This window comes from Corapipo altera, unplaced genomic scaffold (assembly GCF_003945725.1).
Source record: "Corapipo altera isolate COAL_440 unplaced genomic scaffold, ASM394572v1 61411, whole genome shotgun sequence".
Taxonomy (NCBI): domain Eukaryota; kingdom Metazoa; phylum Chordata; class Aves; order Passeriformes; family Pipridae; genus Corapipo; species Corapipo altera.
The window spans coordinates 2,394,239-2,413,855 of NW_020884875.1; the positions used below are offsets into that span (position 1 = coordinate 2,394,239).

Sequence of the window (19,617 nt, forward strand, 5' to 3'; positions counted from 1 at the left end):
CAGGCACACTGGTGACTTATGAGGCCAATACGAGATAGACATGTCTGATTGCAAGAGGCACAGCAGAAAGACTCCTTAGATGGTGTATTCAGCAAGGCACGATTCTTTCTGCGTTGTCTTTTCTCCTCAAGAGTGATCCTGCGTGCGTTCTCAAAGGAAGCAGCAACGTTATAGATGGTGTGTCTCCAGGCCTCCCAGTTTGCGGCCAGAGTAGACCAGTTATGTTGATCAGTATGGCCAAGGCTGAGATGTTGTTTCAGGGAGTCCTTGTATCTTTTCTTCGGGGCTCCTCTCTTGCAGCAGCCGGAGGCAAGTTCACCATAAAGCAAGATCTTAGGGAGGCGGTGGTCCTTCATCCTGGAGACGTGCCCTGCCCATCGCAGCTGTGTTCTCAGCAACATGGCCTCAATACTTGTGACTGCTGCTTGTTCAAGAACAGATGTACTGGTCACATAATCTGACCAGTGGATGTTTAGGATTGTACAGAGACAGCGTTGATGGAAGCATTCTAGGAGTCACAGGTGGTGGCGGTAGATGACCCATGATTCGGAACCGTATAAGAGAATGGACAACACTATGGCTTTGTAGACACTGATCTTGGTGCTTTTCTTCAAGTGTTTATTACGCCATACTCTTTTATGGAGTTTTCCAAAAGCACTATATGATTAATTTGGTAGGAGAGAAACAATACTCTGGTGTTGGGCCCACTGGTACCCCCTCTAGATTCCCGATGAGCCCGGATGGGAGTATGATGGGATTATGACTCGTCCCCTCCTCCCCGGAAGGGACAGGGAGAAAGGATCTCCTCAAGTGGTAGCTCTGCTAGAGAGCCTTCCCCCCCTTCCCTGTAATTCCCTTCCCTTTTGACTGAAGCCCAAAATGCTCCCATCCGTGAAGTCGCTTTGTGCCTCCTTGCTGCACCAGCTGATCCTGAAGGAGGGAAGGTTGATGGGGGAGTGGAAGGTCTGGAAAAGCCACCTTGCCATCCTCTCTCAGCCCCCAATGTCTCTATAGACACACAGACCTCTCTAAGCTCCGTATTCCCTATGCACTGTTGGAAGAGTTCTTCCCCCTAAACACACACGCACTGCAGGTCCCTGGAGCCCTGAGTGACGCGCGTCTTGGGAGTGGTACCTTGGAACTACGCCTGTCTGTAAGTTAAAATTCCTGAAGCCGGGAAGGGGGAGCAGCTGTAGCTCCTGGGATGCGGTGGGAGGGGGGGGAGCGGAACGGCCTGGAGGTGCCAGTGGGGAGCGGGGGCTGGTCGACGCCGCCCGGGGCCGGAGCTGTCCGAGGTTTGGAGGCTCCCGGGTGCCGAGGGTCTCTCCCGAGGGGAGCGGGGTCAGGAGGGGGGGAAATGGCGCGGACGCCTGAGGGCAGCAAATGGCGGGCGGCGGGAAGGGGCCGGGGGTCTGCGGCGGCGCTGCTTCCCGGGATCGGAATCTCGGGAAGGGAAGGGCCGGACCGGCGAGGCCCTGCGGAGCCGGGGATGGAGGCGGAGGGAGGCAGCTGGCCCTCAGGTACCCGCGCTTCCCTCGCCAGGGAGTCCAGCCAGCCTGGGCACCGGGGATCGCGGGCCGCGTGCAGGCGAAAGAACCCCCCCTCGAACATCTGCTAAAATGCCGCTGAGTTATTACTGATAATTTCAGTAATAGCACGTCGCTGCTGTTCTAGTTTGTGAGTTGGATTGCCTAGAGGAAGTATTCTGGCGAAAAGGAATCATGGAGACATTCCAAACCCACCTGGATGCCAACCCGTGTTACCTATTCCAGGTTACCCCGCCTTGGCAGGGGCGTTGGACTGGATGGTCTCCAGTGGTCCCTTTCAACCCTGACAATTCTGTAATTCTGGCATTATCCGGTGGGCTTATTGGTGCATTTTCCTAGCACTGAGGCATTTTCAAAACCCTCGGAGCAACATGAGGCTATACCTCATAACGCGGAGTGGGTTCCATTTGTTACTTAAATGCAGATTCTTTGAGAGAAACGCGTGTCTTATCTGACACCCTCTCACATTTAGAATTAATGGAAGCCTGAGGCAAAAATATTTTCATTCGAAGAAATCCCATCCTGTGCTTGACCATGGAAGGAGCAGAGACACACTACTAAGTTTTCTTGTTGGGTTGTTATTCCTTAGATAGTGTAATCTTTCCATATAGCTCCAGAGCGTCAGGCACGGTCACTTCCCTAACAGCAGGTATCAGAAAAATGCTCCTTTAAGGATGTAGTCTGGCATTTCAGTTGATTCACACCAATAGATTTGTTGATATTATGGGTACACACATGTTCCAGCATGTTTAAATGGTCCCAGTTCAGGAAGAAAACTGAAAACTGATGCTTGTTTTCAGAGAGAGAAGGGTGTTTGTTTATATGTATATAAAAAAATCCACCTGAATTTAAGATGTATAAGTCTATCCGAAAGGGTCCTAAATTATATATATATTTTTTCTTGCACTATGTATTTACTTTTTAAATATTTTCTCAGATCTATACCAATTCCAGGAGCTGAGCAATCTCATGACTGTAAATGAGCAAATAATTTGATTGAGTTTATTTTTCCTGTCCACTTAAATATTATCATCCATCTTCTAGTGCCTTTAGTTCAACTGAGACTTCTTTTCTAAATAGTATCTTATCTCACAACGAGACGCGAGGACTTCATAGACCTTGGGAACTACAAAATAAAGATGCCTGAATATGCTGATATTCCTATACTTAACAATTGCTTGTTTGGAATATTTCCAAGGTTTTTTTTTAAAATCGCACCTTCTGGGGTATTTTAAAAAATATTTTCCAGTTGTGGAGTCCATAGCTTTATCAGATGAAAATAGTGATTTTGTAAACTAAGACGGGATTTGCACTATTGCAAATGCAAATAATTCATTATAATACATTCTGATAGTACTAGGCAATTTTGAAGGCTTAAGTGGCACTGGAAAATATTTGGTTGTTCATACTGCCTCCACATTGCAATAAACTGATCTATTAGCCCTTTGCTAAAAAGGATTTTTCTTTGGTTCCTGTAGGTTGAACTTCATAGCAGGATTTTCTGGATTTCACCTCTGAGGAGATAAGATGCTCCATGGAGTGGAGCCACTGCAAGTTCCTGTTCCACGAGATACACAACACTGACCCAAGCAGACACAGCATCGTGGCAGCTGTAGAGCTTTGCTTGGGGAAGCACATGTAACTGAGGTGGTTGTAAGATACATGTCCAAAAAGTGCTCTTAGAAGGATTAACTGCTTACAGCTGCAAATACCACACAATATTTTCATGGCCAGCTGTAGCCTGTAGTGTTATTCCGAAGCCCTGGAAGTGGGGCGTGTTTGCTTCTTTTCCTGATTTTTACTGTGAGGTGGGAAATAAATTTCAACCTTTGAAATTCTTGGCTAACACTAGAAAAATCTCCAGCATGGCTCTTCCTTGTGTTTGGAAAGAAAGTAGTCCTTCATGCATAGGCAGCTCTCTTTTGGGACACTTGGCAAATATTATTTAGCTCGACCTCTAAGTCTTCCTGTAAAGTACATAAATGGCTTTTATTTTCCCCTTTTTAATTTTCTGTATTTTTTATGGTTACACAGACTAAATAATTCTGCAAGCAGGCAGTAATGGAACTGGAAACACTGTCCCGCTTTCTAACTTTCTCTCCTGAAGCATAAAACCAAGGACTCTTCTTATTGCAAGGAAAACAAGTTAGAAAGAAAGATAACTCTAAAATAGAAATCCTGCTTGAAATATGAGACTATGCCTAATGTGGGAAGTATAGGGATAATTCTGACTTTGTTATGCTTATAAAATAAATACAAATTTTCACACTCAGAACCATGAAAAATTACTTGGAAAACACTAATATTTTCTCAGAAATTATACATTTCCAACAGCTTCCAAGGATTTTCATTACTTTCAGCATTCATTCATACGGTGAACCTCTCTTCTGGTTGTGAATTGGTTTTTTAAGATGCAGAGAGGGTTAGAGATTATACCACTCTCGGTATCTGCAATGAAATAATTGTAAGTATGTCTGTGCTAGTGATAAATCTTCTTAATGCTGCATGGAGACAGATCTGCTCGTAGAGGATTATTGGGATACATTTTCTGCTGGTTGTCATGACAGTCACAAATCCATGCAGCTGCACAGCAGTGTATTAATCTGTGCGTGCAGTTTAATCCCGTTTCCAAATTAGATCATCAATACTGAACAGATAGATAACAGCTGGTTTAAATGCTGTCTGTTCACTTCTCTGAAAATAGCACCCGGAGTCCAGCCAGTACGCCTCCAGTTTTCTAGGAAAGACATGGTGTTAAGCCGTGGAGCAATTTGCTGCTGTAATAGCAGTGTACAACTTGGCTCAGTGTCCCACGTCCCGTATTCTTCAGGTGTTTATAATTAACGTAATTTTTCTCAGTCTGAATTATGATGTCGTTTATGTTTTAGAAATTATATCAGAAGTTTAAGGACTCAATAGTCCCTCATTAAGAGAACCTGGTTATTACACTGTGTAGCAATGCGTGCTGATGCTATCATGACCTTTAAAGCTCTTGTTGCAAAATGAGGAGGTATTTAATCTGAAAGGAAGTTAAGAAACATGAGTATTCCCTGCAAGGCAGTTGGGGTGTGCTTGAAAACTCATCTGGCATTGAACAATTCAAGACAACTACTCCTGGTGTGTCTTGAACCTTCTTTCATTATTTTATAATTAGTATATTTTATTATTTTGCAGTTATTATTTCCATATTATTTCCATTATTATTTGCAATTATTACTTCCTTAGCTTTTCGTGTAGTTTGCTGAAATGTACTTGTGAATTTCAGTGTTTGTAAAAGGTTTCATGAAGTCAAGGTGATCAGGCTCAGTTCACATGGCCTCTTCTAGGGGCTGTGTTTGTGTGAAATGTCAGCCCTGTCCTGCACAGCAGGCCCACAGATAATGCGGTTTTCCTTAGAGCAACTTGAAAGAATCAGCGTTTCTTAGTCCTGCAGGAGTTGATTGCACTAGCAGTTGTCTTCTCTGCCCTATCAGGCCACCATGAATTAATTGTGGGCTGAGAGGGGCAGCATGAAAGTACACTAATAATTATAGAAGGATAATCTACCAGTGCTTCTTGGTTTTGGTTTCATTTTTATGCATGACAGAGCAGTGTAAGTTTGGGGTTTTTTTCACTGGTTACGGATTCCACAGAATCCTCATTTGGTTTTGCAGAACTCAAGTTGAAGAGTCTCTTTCAATAAATAATAAATAATAAATAATAAATAAAGTTCCACTTCTCTGGCCGAGCATGGCATTATTGCACTGAAGGAGAGCTGATCACTTACCAGCTTCAGTAAATATAACATTTAAGATGAGTAATCAGTGTTTAATTTCCAGTGGCACATTTTCATTGGCATTTAAAGGGAAGTCTTTCTTTACTTACTCCCAGCAGTGCACAAGCAGCATGCCGGAGGTGCATAGGGATTTCAGTTTTCCAGGGATGTTTAGCCAGGGATGTTAGCTTTTCAGAAATAATACTAATGCAAAGTGTCAGCTTCCACAGCATATCGATGACAAATTTTTATTTTAATTTGAAGTGTGATCAGCTCCATTTGGCAGAGATTTCTCTTGACAGCAGTTCAGTTGCAATTAAGACTGACAACTTTTTTCATAAGTAATGAAGATTTGTAAAGATTTTATTTCAGTGCCTTCTTGCTTATTCTTCCTTAGGGTTTTGCTTTGGGGTTTTTTAATCCCTTGTGCTTTTTTCTGTCCCAAACCCCTTTTGGTTTCTTGATATCACTTGAAACAGCTGATATCTTGCTAAGTAGAGAAAAAAAAGATGCAGGTTTCCCTTCAGAATCAAAGCGTAGGAGCATCAGTAAGAGCTGGGTTTGGCCTTTTTCCCAGATGCGGATTATATCATCCTCTTTGCTGGTCTCTGATGACCCTGGATTCAATGACTGCCTGTATTAGGGAGGGTTCAAAACAATACTGAAACTTAAAACCATGACACCGTTAAAAGCTTAACAAAACCCAGTATTTATTACCAAGAGGTGGCCAACAAAACAAACAAACCCAAAAGGGAGGAAGGAGGAGAGAAATAAGCCCCCAGCACGACCTCCCCAGTTACCCAGCTGTTGCCCATAAAGTTATCTTACTGACCTGCCATGCCTATAATTACCCATAGCAGAAACTGCATCCTTGGAGAGTCAGTAAGTTCACAAACTGGCAGGCGTCCCCGCCAAAGGCAATGTTGTCCTTGGTGTGAAGTTAGCTCCCCCCAGGAAAGCACTATCTGCTTTTATACAATTAACTGAGTGAACACAACCTCCCAGGTGTGTCCAGCACCGCCCAGCCCAAGGCCCTCAGTCCCACCTCCTGGTTATGTAAGTGCATCTCTTCTGCACACACATGGCTTTCCCTGTGCCTGCGTGCTGTACTCGGGGGGGTCTTTTCCAAATGAGTCTGGGGGTGTCCTTCATCATCCTCCTCCTCAGTCTCTCCTTCAGGCGACCTTGGAGGACAACTAGCCAATCACAGAATACCAATTAAAACAGTTTATACAAGAAGCTCTCTTCAAGGACAACTTTCCCGTTTATCAGTGCTTGTTCTCCCATAACTTGGCAGGGAAAGAGCAAAGCTTTCACAGGTGGCAGGGCCAAACACAGACCAAAAGTATCAGCATAAATTCACCCTGGTACGCCGCCTGAGAACATGTTTGGTAGAAAAATCAAAGATTGAAGTTAAATACCTGGAAACTAGCCCAACACATGACATGAATATTTAGTCATTAAGCAAATTATATTGAATATATAGGAATAGAGATTGGTGTTGCCAAAAATTCTGTACTTGGCAGAACAAACTCATTGTGACTGAGGCTTAATTCTTGCTAAACATCACATTATTTGGGTGTCTCACACAGAGCTATGCCCATAAAGCCTGATGTTGAGAAAATATTTTTTAACTTTTCTTCACATGAGGGGGTGATAGTTTCGTGCATAAATTTTTTGTGTAAATTGCTGCATGGGTCTGCATCACAGTCAGTGAATTGTCTTCTGTCTAACCTTTTAGAAATTTACTTTAAAGGCGCTTATGGGTTTTTTTAAGGCATGCCTGTAGGATAGTTGAGCAGTGATAGTGTTCTTCTGCACATGGAAAGACTGCATCTGAAACCCTTCTTCAGGGCTTAGGACAGGGATTCAAATACACCACCAAAATCTGAGTAGGTGTTCCAGTCATGAGGTTATTTTGTGGTAGCTCTTTTGACATGCGTACTGTTGGGTTTGTTTTGTTTAAAAACATATGGAAGTTGTTTTATTCTGGATGTGGAATAACTTCACGTTCTTAAAAGAAACTAAATTGCCTTTATCAGCTCCACATAACCAACATATGGGGCCATACAGGACCTTTACTAAAAAAGATACTGTTTAGGGACATCGAATCTTGGGCTATTCATAGGGAAAAGACACTGGTATCAATGAAGCTGAAAAGTGGAGCCAACACATCAGTAACTCACCATAAGAATGTATCTTCCTGTACAGATGTGTTGTTTCAGAAATTGTTTCCTTTAGAGAAGAGCCTGTCTTGGCAGTGTCCTTGTTTTCTTCTCGGTTATTTTTCCTCTGTCCAGTCCGATCTGAGAACTTCTTAATGATAAAAGCCTTTATGTGGCTGGATGAGTATACTAAATGATTTTGAATGTGCTGTACTGCACTGGGCTGCCCACAGTGACAGTGACGTTTAACTGGAAATTGCTGCACCTGTTGACTTGCAATATCTAGGGGTGAATGGGAGAAGCTGTTTCCATTGACCTCCACTCCATGCTTTGCTCTCTTCAGGCAAGTGAGGAACAACCGCTGGCAGCCTGTTGGGAAGGAAAAGCCAGTGATAACAGCAGTGGGTGCTTTGGTGGTAGTCAGAGCCAGTGTGGGAAGAGGAATTGCGGCAACCCCCAGTTCTCTGGCAGGTTTTCCTTGGATATCACACATGTGAGTCTGTGTTGGCTATCTGCTTACATATGTGTCTGTGTGATAGGTGCATTGTAAGATATAATTGAGTGTGGGATCAGAAGGATGTAAAACGGAAATGTGGAATTAGGGCTGTAGTACAGGGGAAAAAAGTTGAGTGAGAACCCTTGAGGTTACGTACTTTTATCTGACCCTACTTTTGTTTCCCTGGTTCCATTGAAGGAGCATATGTTTCTCTGATGTGTCTCCACACAGTGAGAAAGGCCTTCTTCTCATTTGATGTTGCTATTCAGGTCACCTTAGAAACAAGTGTAATTATCTGCAAATGTGAAGAAAAATGCTGAGAAAATTTTAAAGTCAGAGCCAGTTTTGGTGAATGCATTCAGTAAAGGAGCCTGGGCTTTGAAGTCTTGCAGACTCAGCAGTGGTCTTGATGTTGTGGCTGGTAGTCTACACAAAATGGTGCTACAGAGGAGCCTGGTTCCTGACTGCTACAACATGAAAATGAGAATCAATTCCTTGATTATATTGGAGCCTTTTTCCACCAAGGACCTGAGCTTCACTTGGTAGATACTGAGATGACAATTAGGTGCAATACAGTTCCACAGAAATTTTATGCTTCAGAAATACTTTGTGAAGACTCCCTAAGTTTGGCAGCTTTAGCAATGGCAGTTCACTTTTGATGTTGGTCTCTGCTAATCCTCCCAGCAGTAAATGTAGCGTGGTGTATGTAAGGGATCTCAGGGCTCTGAACAAGCACTGTCTGCCAAGGTCTCTGGAATTTTAAAGTTTATTTGGACTCTCATTCTGTTTGTATTTGTAGTCAAGTTTTACACTGCTACCATAATTTTCATATGTGTAAGACATTCTGCTAATAGAGAGATTGACAAATGTGTTTCAGTACAGAAGTGATATGGAGATGCTCAAAAGATGTCTGTTTTTTGTCTGAATCTTGAAGCGTAAACAGTAGGTCAGCTGGTGAAACCACTTGAGGAAGGATGAAGAAATGCCTCTAGTAACAGTATTTTTTCTGTCTTCCTCGAATTAGTATGTTAGAAATCAGAATTAAAAGACAATCTAAGTTATTCTGAAATAATAATTGCAAGAAAACTTTGTTAGAACTGGAATTCTCTTATTGGCTGAAGGAAGAGAACTCAGCTTCATCAGGCCATATGTGAAGCCCCAGTATAATTTTTTTAAATCTGATTCAGTAGCATTGCAGAACTTTTCAAAGCTCAGAATTCTGTCTTAGATTTACTCCTGTAACAAGAAATTCAGAGTTAGTAAACGTATTGTTAAGACTCCTTTACATGATAAGAAAGTCCATTATTGGTACTAAAATAAGAAAGGTGAACAGATTCCTTCTTCATCACAAATGAGACTCCATTGTTTTAATTTCATCCATCACACTAGCAGTCTTGGTCCTCTAGCAATCTTTCAAGTTTGATTCCAACAATTTATGAAACTTTGTGGTCATTTTTGTGTGATTGTCTTGGGCATAAAGTAACAACTCATTAAAGCTGTTGGCTTAACCTATTTACTTCTGTAAAGTGAGCTGTACATACGAGCAGAAAGTTATGTGCATTTTTTGTTACTCTGGAAATATATGTAAAACACCTTAAAGGTATATTAGGAGTATCCTCATCAGGGGTAGCAAGCAGAATTTGTGGCATTGCCTAAAGTGAACAATATGTTAGTCTGTGTGCACATCTCATTTCATTTTCATGAACAAGAATAGAGCATAGCAAGGAGAAGTTGATTTAACTTTGCTCACAAGTGGTGTATATGTTCAGTTCCGTATCATGTCTGTGAAAAACTGTGGAGTTCTATCTGGCGAGTGCAAGGGGTGCAGGATATCAGCTTGATGCTGGCTTTGAGATGGGAACAGGCTTTCAAATTAATGGTTCTCTGTTTTTTGAGTACACGATCACTGCCGTAAATAACTCCATCCTTGCCTTTCGAGTGGTTGGGGTACCCCAGGTTTAAAACGAGAAACAGAAATGTATGAAGTTCTTTCATCCAGTAAACCAAATGATGCCAGCCCTGTGGTTTAGAGGTTATGAGAATAATCTCTTTCCAGTCCTGTTGAGCTCTGCATGGTGTCACCAGATTAAGTGGTGTGATTAGCTGGGTTAAGTACTAATTATATGAAGAGGATGCAAGAGACATGCATTTTCTTTCTTTTTCTCTCTCAACTGGTGCTGTGGCTCTGAGAAATGCTGCTGCCATGGAGAGACAGAAGAGTAAATGTTGTCCATCAAGGTTGAGCCAGAGACCTTTGAAGGAACCAGAAGAAGCTCTTAATCATTGTGTTAGAGGCTGAAAAGCTTATTGCCAGCAAAGCAGGCAGTTATAGTTCAAGGCAGTGTTGACTGTTCACACACGGTACATCACCAGGCAAGATTAAAGGCAGTGTCATGTCTACTCTGAGAAGCTTGATGGAGAATTTCTTCAAATACATCTTCAAATACAGGAGCTGATCGTGAGACTGCTTTCTGAGAGGCTTCAGGCTCTTAATGGAACTTGTTTGCTAGACAGAGGGTATAGGAGAGCAAATAAGTCAAATGTCCCCTCTTACCTGAAAATAAAGCTGTTACTGCAAATACTGCAAATGTCTTCATTTCCAGACCTGATTTCTGCTATCACTCTGTAGTGCTAAAACAATGTAATGTCATTTGTAAATGGCTGTGAAGAGTAAAAGGCTTTGGTTTTGACTCTGCAGTTCTTCATGATGCATTTTTTTAACTATCGGAGATGTGGAAGGGTGCCCTTCTTGAGAAGGGGTGAGAACTTGGCCTTTTACTTCCAGAGGCTCTGACTGTGCCCAGACTGATGTCCTGCCCAGTACCTGACAAGTCAGAGTTTGTCCTGAGATAATGTAAGCTTCTGGATTGCCAGCTGCACTTTGTTCAGATTTCAGGGCAACATTAAGCATTTCGTGTCTTATTTTATCTTTCTGGCCTCATGGTGTTAACCTGTGTAGTTGAAAAAGCTGAACAGGCCCTTCCTCTGTATCTCTTGTTCCCATTTTCCTCTATTTGCAAAAGCTGTCCTAGAAACCTTAGCAGGTCTTTTGACTTTATGTTTTTAAATGACATGTCACATGAAGCACCAGTGACACCGTGTTGCCTTTAGTAGTGCACCAAAGCATCGTTATGGTTTTAAAGTCATATTTTTTTTCTCAGCGTCCTTTCCTGCTGGTAATATAATTTCATGTGCATACCACTTAAACAGCAGTTGCATTCATAAGTGTCTTGAAAAAACTCCCATCCGAGAGGTTTTATAGTTTAATTATAATGATAAATGGAAAAAAAATACGTTGTGCTCAAGCAATTATCACCAATAAAGTAGTACAGACTCTTACAATTTTTTACTCTCTCCATTTTTTTTCTCTTTCCTTTCTCTTTTTTTCCTAAACAGTAACTATGAACTAGTTCCTCTGATTGTTTTCCTATTGTTTTTTTCCCCCCATTCTACAAAGTAAAATGAAACTAGAGTTTTTTTCCCTTACATTGAATTTTGCTTCCCTCAGGCAGCTGCTCTTTCTTGAGCTGTTAGAAGGCTGCTGGGAAGGAGTAGAGCATTAAGCAAATCCAGGATAGATTAGTCAGTGAATGAACCACTAGCAGCATTACATTGTCGTCTGTTTAAAAATAGATTGCTATTTCAGAACTTTAGTCTAATAGGAATAGCTTATAAACTCTTCTGCATGTCTCTAGTCTCAGATGCATTTCTGGATTCTCATATGAAATTCTCCTGCAGATTTCTTCAAGGAGAAAATAGAGGGAAGGTGAGGAACTGGAGTATCTTACCTGTAGACTTTTAAATAACTGTGGGCTTTCAGGTCGTATTGTGTGAATGATGGCTGTAATGGAACTGCACCCGGGGAGTGGATCCTTGCAGGGAAGATTATGGTTTAAACATGTTCTAAAATTTGCTTATGCTGTACTTCAGTGTATATTTGCTTTTTGCTTCCATAGTGAACCTATACTTCCTGAAATCATGGAATGTAATTTGTATCTGTGTAATACCATAGAGTTATATGTAAGAATAGAGTTACATGTAATGCCGGGGACTTATTCTTAATTTCCATTTTTCAAATTTGACAAAATCTGGTCCCTAAACTTGAACATTGTATGTGTTACTCATTAACATTTTATCAAAATATCTGCTTTTGATATGTTTTGTGGTCTTCTGTGTGGTAAGTGTTATGATCTTTTGTATGGCAGTTCATGCCATAGCTGTTCCAAAAATCTTTGGAAAAACTGTTCCCTTTCTGCTGGATTTAATTAGAAAAAGTAAGGTGGAAAGAACACTGATAGGTTTCCTAATGCTGCTGGATACTCAGATTTGCACTGTTCTTTCTAATGGAACACTGTTTACCTTCATTTTGACAATAATAATAATAATAATAATAACAATAATAATAGTCTGAGTTCAAGGACACATACTGAACAAATGCCAGTGAGATTAGCTAATGAAATTAAATACTAGCCAAATGTATTAACATTAATATTCACTCAAGTCAGGAAAGGTTTTGCTGTTCAAATGTCATATGAAAAGTAGGATGGTTTTTAGGGATTTGAGATGTAGCAGCTTTTTTTGCATGACTCTGCCTTTCAGTGAATCAGTAGTGAGACCTGTACTGCTTGGCCCTCTGTAGTGTTCCTCTTTTGCACCTTCCCAGCCAGAAGGGTCTTGGTCTGTGCCTGCCCCCAAACACTGACAGCTTTCCCTGCCTTTAAACCCTGGCTTCTTTGCTGATCCTTGCAGCAGAACAAAGCAGTTGCCTAAACCTGTTGGGGTACAGCCTCCTCAGCACACACTGATGTATTTAAGCATTTGGTTTGAGAGACAATATTATGAATTTTTCAGTGCTCCAAAACCAGACAAGTTTAAGGGGTAGGGGAAAAAAAAGGCTTATAAAAGAGCCTACGATTGCATGTGAAGCATTAGCAGCAATACTGAAGCCAAAGTCACAAAAGAAGAGTAAAATCTAGAGTTCTGTCTTCTTTGGGTTAATATCCCTCACTTAGGATCCTTACTATGCATCACAGCAGATTAAACTGAGAGAACAGTTGAATTTGCAGTGGGCTGTCTTGAATATTTCTTGCTGACATTACACTTTTTCTCTAGATCCCAGTTTCAAAAATACCCGTCCTAATTTCACTCCTGTTCTCAATCCAGTGGAAAAGGAATCTTTAGTGGGCAAGATATCTGTTATATCTTTTCAAATTGCTCCCTGAAGAATAATATCAACTGTTTTCTTCTGCCCAGATACATTGAAAAATCACCTTATAAGTACTTAACCTTTTAGTTCTCAGTACTTTTGAGGAGTGCATATAGAGTAATAAACTTGATTACATTGTAAGAGGTAATGTTGTTTCTATTTGCTAGGGCCAATCTGGTAAGTGAGGAGTAGTGAAACAAAACTATGATAGGCAATCCAAAACAGAACATTTTCTGTTTTCCTTGTATGGAAATACATTTTAAATTTCTCTTCCTTGCAAATAATGGTAGGGTGATTTTATTGCTGGCCACCTACTTAACAATGCTTATCTGCCTAAATATACAATCATTTTCTTGATATGAGTAAAGACTGATTTCTTCTGTGATTTCAGTGGGACTCAAAGTATTGCCTATTTCTTACTTCTTGTACTACACTTTGCTTTTTCCAGAGGATTTGTTTTATTTTCACGGAAAACTTATATGTCAAAATCATTTTTAGTGAAATAACTGAATTAGATGTTTTTTCTGTTATTTAAAAGGCATCTCTGTTGACTTTGAATACATGTTTAATGGAAACTGATTTTATCCTAGAAGAATAGTTTCAAGGCAAATTGACCAATCTGCATTATACCTCAAGAAAGGAAATAAAATAGACTGGCCAGGTTAAAGTTTTGCAAGGGTAAAATTAATTTCAAAAGACAGTCAGACTTCAAATTATTCCCTCCCATGTATTTCAAAGACCTGGGAAATCAATGGGCTCTGCTAATAAATTCTTTTTTTGTCTTTGCTTTTAATGCAATTTTCTGCACAATTCAAAGACAGAGTAATTAATTTTAATTCTCTTTCTAGCTGTGAAAGGATGAAAGGGATTTTTTCCCCTTCATTTTAGTTTCTACTTCACAAGTATTAATGTATTAGCTTAGTATTGTTTGTGTTGTGTTGATTGTTATGCATTGATTTTCTTTTCCATATACCCTAAGCACTCTACAGACTGTGGATTTGATGTGAGGCTCCACCAGGTGGGCTGCACACAGCCGGTGTTGGTAGGGTTACATGAGCTCTGAGTGCTGAGGGCTCTGTGCATCCTTCCTTCATCTCTCATCCAAGAGCTTATGCTAGCCAGTCAGCAGATAACCCCTGGGGAAGTGGAAAGGTGAGTCTGTGCTGCACCCTGATATCAGTGTGGCATGAAGTGCCTGTCAGTCTCTGGTGGGTCTTGTGAGTCAAGCTGGAACGCTCTCTAGACACAGCCAATCACTGCCTAAAGATCATGAAAGATCTCTTAAGGCTGGGTTACAGATTAGGGCACACCAGTGCCCCACACCAGTTTTTCCTCTATCTCTTATCTCTGGATTTGGCAAGAAGGAAGTTGGACTAAATGAACATGGGAACTTGCTTGGATCTATAGTTTTCTTCTACAGTGACCTGTGCCAAGTTGTGCATTCCACGCTCCTGCCTGTATCCCGTCAGCAGCTCTGGGAATAGGCTGATCAGGTAAAATCCCTGAGAGATCAAGTTCCATCAGTGAAATAACTGTGTTTGTCTTTAGGGGTCCATTCCAGAACGAGTGTGGGATCAACCCAAAAGATAAGGGTTTTCAGTCTTTCTGGTGCAGTTAAGGGGAGACACTTGAGCAAGCATCCACGTGTATCCTGCTTCAGTATGCAGGGCTCAGGCTTATTAAACTTCTAAATAGGTTTCAAAGTCCATTGTTTTCTCCTCTGAGTTACAATTGTAGAATTAAGTTGTGGGCAAGAGTTAGTGTGTTCTAATGTGGAGGGGTGGTTTTGTGGCTGTTTTTTCCTTTTTACATCAGAATTGTTGTTTTCTTGGTTTGATAACCATGTGTACAACAGATATTCTGTTGTGGTGAAGGAGTCAGTACAGTTTCACACAGAAACCACTGAAGGTGTTTATGTTCTGTTTCAGCCAGGGCTGCTGCATAAGTTAGTATTCTGTATGTGGAAAAACAATGCCATGTCTTAGGCAAGAATATTTATAAGGCTGAGAATAATAGAATCATTTAGGTTGGAAGATCCTTAAGATGTCATGGTTTAACATTGCAATGATGTTCTCCCCTTGCCCCTTGCTCCAGCTTGGACTTACTCACAGATCACAGGATTGTACCTGCTTGGAGTGGAGCTTTATCTCTGAGCCAGTCTCCTCAGAGATACATATACCTGCTGTGGGAGAGACTTATGCACAGCCACAGTGGCTTTGAAATGCACCATAATCCCTTCAGAGGCATGCTAGCTGTGGCACAGTCATAACTACAGCCACAGATGCTTTGAGATGCACCTGCTCCCACATGGATTCATCTGCAGGTCACAGTCCCTTCAGCTCGAGTTCCCACAGGAGTTCCAGGCTGTCCAGCACAACAGCAAAGGAACAGCAGTGATGCCTTGGTCACCTGCCAGCCCAGGGGCATCACTGTGGCTGCTATCAAAGTGTTCCCAGGCACAGCAGGAAGTTGATAAGAATAATGTTCATCATGTCTGGTTTTTGTCAAACAATAACTGGCAAACTGAGTCATGGCTGGGCTTCGCAAACGAAGATTTGGGAAAGGTCTCTACCCACATTTGTCACAAGCGCACTGGTGGCTAAAAAGGCCAATACAACTGCATTTGTAGAAGATGTCGCTACAGGGCTTTGCAAAAGTGGGTAGGGCCTTCAAGCCTGCGCAATGGATTTTTTAGGTGAGACACAGCATGCGCTGAACTGAGCCCACCCTTTAATCCTAAGGTTCATCTGCCAGGGCCGAGCAAGCTTGGACGGTGGCAGCGAGGTCCTCAGGACGTAGGTTTAATTAGAGTGACCTTCTCTTAGATGGGTACGGCCAAGGGCAAACTGAGTGCTATACCAACTAACTGCAGTAATTCTGGAATGTACAGAAATGGGTGGCATGCGGCCCTGGGCAGAGAGAGCAAGTTGTTTCTGGAGGTTCTCTGCTGTTAGTATTTCCTCACACTTGATCTGGGAATATACAAGTCTACATTCAGCCTGTAACTGTGCTATATTTTGTGTTTTGAAAAGTTGTGGGTTTTTTTTAACAACTCCTATGAAGCTCTGGTTTGTGTTTTATATAGGCACTCTGTTTTCTGGCATTCACAGAGGTAAGACTGAGAGTGCTTCTTAAATCAAAAAATGTGCTCAGAGCAAACCTTGAAAAAATGTTGATTTCCTTTGGCCACAACAGCTGTGCACTCAATATTACTGTAGCAAAAGCAGAAAAGTGGAGCTATTATTTTCCCTGTGGTGTCTGGCTGCACAGCAGAGCTTTTGTATCATGTGTGGTCTGTGGTACAGGTATTGTGAACTGTTCTGTCTTTTATAAAAGATAGGTCTTCTATACACGGGAGTATACTAGATTGTTGGTATTTGCTTGCAACAACTGTACTTTCAAAGCTACGATTAAAAAAAGGGGACAATATTTTTCCTGCAAATGACATTAAAAAAAAATCCCTGCTTCTTTAAATTCAATTTGGTTCTGGAGTTGGCTCATGGTGCATATAATGTACTAAGCAGGAGACATGCTGTTCTTCAAAGGAATTTACACAAATTAAGCTAATCCCCTACCCTAGGGAAATACCTTCAAAATCTTCATCTCCTCGGGCTAGACAGCAGAGGGCCTGAAAAGGGAACTCTGGTGAATGTGTTGCAGTATCCAGTGGCATCTTCATAAAAACTCTGTTACTCTGAGGATTTGAGTGGTAGGAGACCCTCCAGTGTGGCTTCTTTCACATTCACTATAACAAGAACTGCAGCAATTTAAGCACTCAAAGCTGAGTGGTTTTTTGCCTCTCTGAAAGACAGGCTTAATAAAAGAGACCAATTTGCAAAACGCAGTGCTTGGAGCCTTGGTCTAGCTGCTTGTGTGTTTTCATGTGCTCCATTCAAAGCTTCTTAAAACCAAGTCACTTATATTTCACATATATCTATCAAGATGGGATTTTAGGAACCAAAGTCTGTATATCCAGTGATCTCTCTCTTGGTTTGATCCTTTTTGCTTTCATTCCAAACTTCCTTAGAGTTGTGATGCAGGGTTTAAACTGAGCCTGCAGCTGAAGCCTGAGGGTATTTAGCAGTTAAAATAGTACTAGAATGTCAGTTTGAAAAACAAGGTTAAACAACAGCAGTGTTGGGCTGGCACAAGTCTTGTAGGATTGATACATTTATTCACTGTCTTGTTTTGTTTTTTGTAGTGATTTTGTTTTGGTTTGGTTTGGTTTTGGTTTTGTTTTCTTTTGATTGTTTATTTTGTTTTTTAAAGTTATTATTTGGGCAGATAAGTTCTCCTGAGGTTTTTAAGGTCACCAGTCAGCAAAAAAAAAAAAATTAAATTATTGTCCTTCATTGTATTTGGATCGCTTCTGATTTCCTTGTTTTCCCTTCTCTCTTAGAATTTCTTTTACAGCCAGTGCCCTTTTGTGTGATATCAGGATAGATTTTACTGGTTTAGAATACAGGAAGGAATGTAGGCCATAAATAGATGGCATATATTCTTCTAACAGCAGGAATACTGAAATAGCTCATCTCAAAAGACAGGGAACACCTCACCCATTGTCCAGATGCCAGGAGGTTACAGGATTGACAATTAGGTGGCAGGCCTGAAAGGCAGATTAATGGTAGGCTGTGCTCTAAAAAAGAGCATGTTGAGCCCCAGGAGAAATTTCCGCAGCAGCAAATTCAGGAAGAATTCAGCCATGTGCTGATGGCTTAAGGCAGTTTTGCCTTTCTCTTGACTCCTCTATCTCCACAAGGCTCTGGCATTCCCATGTGGTGTGTTGGTCCCCGTGATTCTCATGGAATGGGCTTGCTGCATTCTCTGCCTTTAACCAAATGTATTCAGGAGGGGCTCGTCTGTACAAGTCTATTTGAAGGAAATCCTTCTTATACAGTCAGCCTTTTCTGAACAGCCAGGTAACTGCAAGGGCCCTTATAATTTTTGCAGAAGATAGTCTTTAGCTGGGTGACTTTGACTTGATGCTGAATAGGCTGGCATTCATAAGACTGAGCTATCCAGACCCTCCTGTGGGTTTTTTTTGTTTGGTGGGCTTTTTCCCACCATTAGTAGTTCTGTGTTTTTCCTTTTGCAAAGCAGGATCGCCCATACCTGCCATTCTGGAGTGCTCAGAGCCATAAGTTACAGCTGTTCTTTGGTAAGGTGACATGGATGCCACCGCCTATCCAAAGACACTTATTTAAATAATAGCTTGGTGTTTGTACATGGGACTTCTAACATTGCTCATGGAGTTTTCCAGGCTTTTGTATGGACAGCCTGTGCAGCTGTGGTTATCCTCAAGCTGACAGAGCAGAATGGGATCAGAGTTCTGCCTCTCTAATGTCTGCAATGCTGTGGCAGTATAGAGCAGATGAGTGGTTTTCAAAAGCCCTGCTCTGCTAGAGTGCTGTCCACCACAAAAACTGTGAAATACAGTTGAGTTTCATATAAAGAGTTTTTTATTACCTAAAATATTTTTACAATTGTGATGTGAAACAGGTTAAAGCAGAAAACAACTATGGGTCAGAATTCAGGCAATCCTGCAAGAAATCATCCTTTCCCCAAAGGGAGAACAAACAGAATATAAGAAGCATTCCTGGTTCAGAGAAGTGGCAGAGTGAGTGACAGACACCTGAGGTGGTACCTCTGACCTCTCTTTGTCTTGCTCACACAGGAGATGGGGAAGGGGGTGTGGAGGGCAGCTCCACCTGGCAATGTCACGTGCCCTCTGCTAGTGCAGCACCTTAGCTGACTGTCTACCTAAGCCTCAGGCATTGAGTTACTGGTCTAATTCACTCACCCTCAGTCTGGTGAATCTGTCCTGGCAGTCAGGTGTCTCCTGTGTTCATCAGTCGGATGTGCTGCAGGCTGAGAGCAGGGGAGGTGAGCTCTGCACTCTTAAGAGCTTTCATGCCCAGCTCATCACCCTCAGGCTGCATGATTAGCAGTTGCTGATCAACTCCTGTTTTCCAAGGTTAAAGAAGAAAGGTAAAGAAGAAAATAGTGGTGTGCTGCTTTAAAGGTAAGTGATGCTTGTGTATTTAGAGTAAGGACTTCCACGTCTGTGCTGCCAGAGTTAAACTGGTGAAATGGTATGCAGGAGGCTGTCATTTAGTGAAGCATGTGGCTGTTATGTAAAGGTTTTAATTACTTTCTTCATCTGTCTGCTTAGGAACACGAGATGTCTGGCAAAATTTTGAGAAGGCTCAAGGCGTTAAAGAAAGCTCATCTAAATAAAGGAGAGTTAACGTGACATTGCAGTTACTTAATCCTTCATTGTCCTGCCATGTGACTGCAGGGATACTAAGGCGCAGCATTGCTTTTGCCTTTCCTGTCATCTTCTAGAATTAGGTGCTTCATTAAACCCACCATGGGAAGGAAACAGAGGGGCAAAGAACTTTCTACAGCAAGGCTTCAACACACAGTGACATTTCCAAGGCACAGTGACA

General features: G+C 41.6%; 2 long non-coding RNA genes across 3 annotated transcripts in view; one reads left to right on the forward strand and one right to left on the reverse strand.

The window, feature by feature from the left end:
• Positions 1 to 1,852, reverse strand: part of LOC113943290 — a 6,283-nt gene extending 4,431 nt beyond the window's left edge. Inside the window, exon 1 of one of the 2 annotated variants that reach the window (XR_003526274.1) lies at positions 1,743 to 1,852. This is a non-coding gene — a long non-coding RNA (uncharacterized LOC113943290). Of the gene's footprint in view, positions 1 to 1,134; positions 1,504 to 1,742 lie in introns of those variants that run through there. The other variant, XR_003526273.1, reaches the window with a different exon arrangement.
• LOC113943289 lies at positions 769 to 19,504 on the forward strand. Its single transcript, XR_003526272.1, has 3 exons — positions 769 to 1,153; positions 3,026 to 4,011; positions 19,341 to 19,504. It is a non-coding gene; the product is annotated as an uncharacterized LOC113943289 (long non-coding RNA).
• The last annotated feature ends 113 nt before the right edge of the window (positions 19,505 to 19,617 follow it).